Consider the following 6,134-nt stretch of genomic DNA (forward strand, 5'->3'; position numbering starts at 1 on the left):
AGCTGCACAGGTGAGTAAGATAAGGCCAGTTCCTACAAATAGAGGCAATGACAACAAACACTCAGCTATTGCATGCTGGAGGTTCCCCTGGGGCTTTCCATGCAGCTGGGAAAGGTGACGTGCTGGTAACAAACCTGAGACAACATCCCATCCAGCATGCATGGGCAGGAAGGAAAAGGGCCAAGAATAGAGCTCAGCATCCTCAGCAAGGAAAGAGGGAAGCCAGGCAGGAGCAGCCCTGCAGATCCCATAGGGCCAGTGGGAACGTGCCCAGCTGGATGAAGAGATGAGGGACAAAAAGTGATGCCACACTCTGAAACAGCACGGGGATAAAGCAGAGCATCCCCGCAGAGCCCACTTCCAGCATCTCCCCATGGAAACCCCTCACACTGCCCCATACCTGCCTCTCTCCCCCCCCCCTTCGGTGCCTCAGCACCTCTCCCCCCCTTCCTCACCTCCCCCCAAACCCTGGTCTATTTTCTGCATCGGAAACATAAAATGGAGACCGCAGGAGAGGAAAACATTTGGTTTAAAATGGCTGAGGAAGAGGACAGCTCTGCACTACGGTGCACGAGCACCCTCTGGTGCCGCACGGACCACCGGAGGAGCAATGCTCCAACACAAACAGACCCCAGCCAGATCTCATGAAAATATCCCCACAGCCCAAAAACCCACCCCAAACACTGCAGGAGCAACCCGGTTTTCTCCCAAGCTCTCCTGGCTGCCTCTCCTTTTGACCCCCATTAAATATACAACTTTTCCTCACCGTATCACATGCACAATCCTCAGGGAAAGGCACTTCTGACATAATTCCCATCAACTAAAGCAGCTATCCTATGCGTTTATATTGTGTGTGTATATTATATACTTATATACAGATATTTACATTGATGCATTCTTTGCTTAGTTAAACCCTTCCAGCAGAAATCTTCAGTGCAGGGCCTGTGCTGTGCTTTGCCCCCTATGGGAATGCACCCAAACTGAGCAGAAGGGGCTGAGGGTGGCCCTGAGCTGAGCTTAACTGCCCCAGTGCTGCCCCACACGAAGGGCTGGGAGCCAAAGGGGAATGGCAATGAGCCCAGGACACCTTGCAGGCCATCCCCTGATTCTCCAGAAGTAAATCAGCCTAGGGACAGATCTAGCTGGATCTGGAGCTTAAATTCCCACGTCAACCTTCCAGGGGGTTTTTCAGGTTCAGTTCACAAGGGGACGGCGGGCATTGATTATAGGAGAAGAAAACAGATTCAGGATCCCTGTGCTTTGGGGCAGCTGGAGCAAGCAGTGAGGAAGGAAAACGGGGAATTAAAACCTACAACAAAACAGAAAGAGGCAGATAAAGCTATTAATACTTAATACAGCTAACTGTGGGTACAATCATAATACTAACGAAGGAAACCCAGCCAGGAGCAGGGTGCCCAGCACACATTGTGGCACCATATCTGCACACGTACAGCCCAGCACTCACACTACTAAAGCCCACAGTGGCCACGTAACAAACCCCCAAACCCTCTGAGGGTATTTTTGGGGAGGAGGATCGCTGTGGGGTCAGGGCTGGGCTGGGGCAGCAGCTCTGAGCCACGTCTGTGCTGCAGCAACGTGTTCAGCTATGGGACACCTGGATGGGAACACCACAGCAGATATTATGGGCACATCCCCAGTGTGGTGAGGGATGAGTGGGTCTGGCAGTGACACAGCACAGTGCTGCAGGTCACAGCTAGCCTGGAAGGGCAGGAGGAGCTCAGCACAGGCATTGCTGTAGCATTTCTGCATGGGAACGGGTATCTAGAGTGCCAGAACACCTCACCCTGTGAGCAATGAGGGGCTGAATAATGGCAAAGCACAGCTGTGGGGCTATTAAATGATGCATTCCCAGCACGCCCAGGGTGACTCAGCATGGCAGGGTGCACCCAGCCTGGTGGGATATTGCCATGGGGCAGGGAGATGCTGGGAGGGGGGGGGGGGGGGGGAAAATGGCCGCTGGGCCGCACACCAGTTCAGGGGGGGGGCGGGGGGGGGGGGGGGGGGGCCCGCCCCCCCCGGGCCCCGGGGCCCCAACCCCCCCCGCGGGGGGGGGCGGGGGGGGGGAGCTGGGAAAGAGGAGCAGCTGTGGTTGGAATGGGGTGTAGTGGAGGGTGTGGGGAGCCCTGTAATGGAGAACAAAGGGATGGAGAGAAGGGATTGCATAATGCTCTCTCTGGGGATCTGTTTTATTTAATGGCACAAAAAAGGCTGCGGCTCCCCGCTCCTTGCAGCACCAAAAGGCTGCGATGCTGCCCTTTGTGAACCAGAGCAGGTGATTCCTCCCTGTGCCCCCAGCAGCAGATGGGGAACCCCCTCCCCGTCATGGACTTGTCAAAGGCAGGGGGGGGGGGAAAAAAAGAATAAAGGAAGAAATCTCCGTAGCAAAGCAGGACAAAGGCGGGGGGAGCAGTGCGGGGGATGCTGCGTGCGCAGCACTTCCCCTCTTTGTCTGCAAAAGGAGGTCACGGGGGAGGGGAGGCGGGGGGCAAAGGGAGGATGCAGGGATGCGTCAGAGCCCAAGCAGGAAACCAGATGACTTTTTCTCCCAATCCCCGTCTTCTGACCTCACTTCCAGGCTGGGAGCCAACGCGGCTCAACTGCGCACATCTGGTGGCTGAAAACAGCACTGCAACGGCTTTAAAAACTTCAGCACAGATCGGGGGGACCACACGGAATCCCCCCGGTTTTTCAGCCCAGAAGGGCCCTCGGACACCCGCGAGGTTAGAAAAAGTTGGTGCACCGCCGGCCCTCAGCTGGGGCTCATCCCAGCCCCTCTTACACGTGGGACTCCCACAAACTCTGCCCGGCACTCGCATCCCCACACCTGGCACCTGCAACCCCCGTGTGAGTGTCAGGGATGTGCACTGTGAGCCCCAGAGCCTCCCAGTAAGTGTCCCACACCTGCAAACGCAGCCCAGCGGTGCCCCAGTGCTCCCCAAAGCAGCAGCCTGATGGCACAGCACTGGCAGGAGCGGATCCTCAATGCTGACCCTTTGTCACCTGCAAAACCCAGTGCTGTCCTCCCCTGGTTCCTGCACAGTGAGCAACCCCACAGTGCTGGCATTCACAGGGGAGGTGGGTGTAACCCCTTCCTAGCAATGAAGCCCCCTGCAGCACAGCTCTGTCTCACCTGCATGTATTTTTCCGTGCATGGTGTCCTGTGCCAGAAGTGCCAGCTCACCTGGCATGGCAGGATGTGGGTCACTATTGGCACCCCACGTGTGATGCTGTGATGGGAGAGCAGGGAGCACTGCTTGTCATAGAGCTCAAGGAAAGTCATCTCTGGGCATACAGACACCACCAACACCTGCGGTGGACAAAAACATCAGCTGCTGAAACACAAGCTGTACTCAGACCGTATCTGGGCTGGTACAAAGAGGTGCTGGGCAGTACAACAGGCTGAGAGGTGTGTGTGTGCTTCTGACATCCTTGTGACAAGTGACAGCAGCTTCTAGGATCTGTAGCTTTAGTGCTTAGGCCCCAAATCCTCTCCTACAGTAACTCAAAAGGCACAGATGCCCCTTCTGCAGAGATGGAACACTTACATGGTGCAGGAAGAAAGACTCCAGGCAGGTTCTGCCTTCTGTGAGAGCACAGCATTCCCCAGTAGCACCATTCCCATTGGGTACACAGGCTCTAAGAAGAACTAATAATAAAAGAAAAAGTCAATATGAAACCAGATCTTCAACTGAATCAACACACAATCCAAACTTTCTGTATATCTGTAACGTCGTATGGCAGCACACAGAATGCAAAGTGTGCAGCACAGTGTCTGCACCAATACCAATGTGACGTATTTTACGTCACCAAGTGTCACTTCAGTATAAAACAACGGCCGGTGTCGTGCCAGGAGACATGAGGAAGCAAGAGCAGGGAAAACATTAGGAGATAAGTGACCAGCATGGCAACTCCTGACCTGACACATGGTGAATTATGCCTGCAAGCATAAGCCTAGGTCAGGGAAGAAAGCAAAGGTGTTCTGCCAGATGAGATTCCAAACTCCCTCTCCTTGGGCCTGGGGGTGAGCACATCTGTTGTGTGAGTGCTCCTGGGCAAGAGGGGAAGAGAGACATCTCTGCTCCTTTTCAGCTCCACTTATCAGCTGACAGCAGCCCAGATTTAAGGCAGTCAGAGGAGGACCAAAGCAAAAACGTAAGGTTCTGTGACAAAATACAAAGGCCTGGGCTGGAAAAGGAAAGGAAGTTTTACTTAGAGCAGACATTGCAGGGAGGATGGGAAGCAACACCTCCTGATGCCCTGCATACCCGAAGGCAAGAGAAGAGCTTTGTGTAGGCACCTGAGAGCACCTGGAGGTTCCCAGCTAACCAAGCAGAGGCATTTTTGCTATCCAGCTCCAAGTGCTGGGCAGCATTTTCAGAGAGACACAAAGCTTCATTCTCAGAACAAATGTGGGCACTCGGTGGCTGTTGGAGTCCCCTCCATCCCCACGTGCTGGGGGCTGAGCACTGCTGTGGGTCAGGCCTTGGGGCAGCTGGCTTCCATGAAAGCTCTGGATCTCTCAGTGTTACTGCCTCTCTGCGTGACACCCAGCAGAAAGTTAATCACAGAATGGCAGAGTATTTCAAGTTGGAAGGATCACCGAGTCCACCTCCTGGCTCCAGCTGTACCCTATGTCTGAGAGTGGTGTCCCGGTGCTCCTTGAGTCCCATCCAACCTGCAGAGCCTGTTCCACACCTATTATATACGGAAGGAAGTTTATCCACAACTTTTTAGCTTCTAACCTAATGCAGAAAATCACTGCATGCATCTGAATGCATTATTTGGAGCAGCCCCTGAGCGTGAAGCCCCCAGGTACCAGCATAGCAGAGCAGAGGATGTGCTGGGCCAGGGAGAGGCACCAGTATGCCTCAGTAAGCAAACTGCTCCAGGGCAACCAGCTGACAGAATGCTGGGAACCCCCTCTGCCAAGCTGTGCAGGTGCTGGCATTACCAGGGTGCCAAAAATCCACATCCAGGGCTGCAAACTTGCTCTGACAGTCTGAACTGGGGGCTGCAAACTCCATTCTGCAGAAGGAACGCAGAGCTTCCATTCAAACCAAGAGATCCGTGTGCCACCTGGCGTCCAACAGCAGCCCTGCACAGTGACCTGAATTGCTAAAACACGGATTTTCAAACGAGTTTAAAACTTAAATTATACCATTGTTAGGATGAGCTGCGCCCTGCCCTGCTGCAGAACGGCAACCCAAACAGTTCTGTGATCCTGTGACATCCCTGTGTCCTGCTGGGGGGTTGCAGCAGATGGGAAACGTGTTTTTGGGATTGCAGGGCAGCACTCACAAAGCACAGCACAGGGAGAGCATTCACAGCCATCCTGATAACTGGGCTGGAAACTCCTTGGTGACATTTCCAGGTCTGTTTCCGAAGGTGTGACAGTGTATGTAGGCCAGAGTGCTCTCATGTTCTCTGGAAGATGAGGTACAAGCTCCTGGCAGCAGCAGGACTCAAGGTGGCACCAGATGCTGCTCTGCCCTTACAATGCAGGTCAGAGGATCGTAGAACAACAGAACGTTTGGGTAGGAAGGGATCTTACAATCCCCCAGCCCCATTCCTGCTCTTAGCTGGATGCCCCCCAGCAGCTCAGGCTGACCAGAGCCCACCCATGGCCTTGGGCACCTCTAGGAATGGAGCACCCACAGCTGTGGCCAGCAGTGCCACGGCCTCTCTGACCTTTGAGCAAAGAGTTCTTCCTTAATAGCTAATCTAAAATCTCCCTTCTTCTAATTTAAAGCCATTCCCCCTTTTCTGATTGCTATCAGACCATGTAGAAAGTCAGACTCTGGTGCAAGGAGCAGGATCTTGCACAGCGACTCCCTCTGTTTTGGAAGGCATCTGCCTCACCCCTTCCCTCCATCCGTGCCCAAATCCTGGTTTGCTGCATTTTGGGGCTGGGGGGTGGGGGTCACAATCCACCTTGTTACTCTGCAGTGCCACCCTGACCCCCAGTTGCTCAGGCTGCAGAGCAGCAGCAATGCATTGCCTGCAGCTAACTCACAACCATTAAGTCCAGCAGTGCTGGGAAGCTAACAGGGACCTGAACAGGCACAGACAGCAGTGGGACTGGTGCTGGCTGAGAGGTTTTTGTGCTCCTGGGT

The sequence above is a fragment of the Lagopus leucura genome, unplaced genomic scaffold (genome assembly GCF_019238085.1).
Source record: "Lagopus leucura isolate 7727_CA_CO unplaced genomic scaffold, USGS_WTPT01 105-2_obj-0_obj, whole genome shotgun sequence".
In the NCBI taxonomy this organism is placed as follows: domain Eukaryota; kingdom Metazoa; phylum Chordata; class Aves; order Galliformes; family Phasianidae; genus Lagopus; species Lagopus leucura.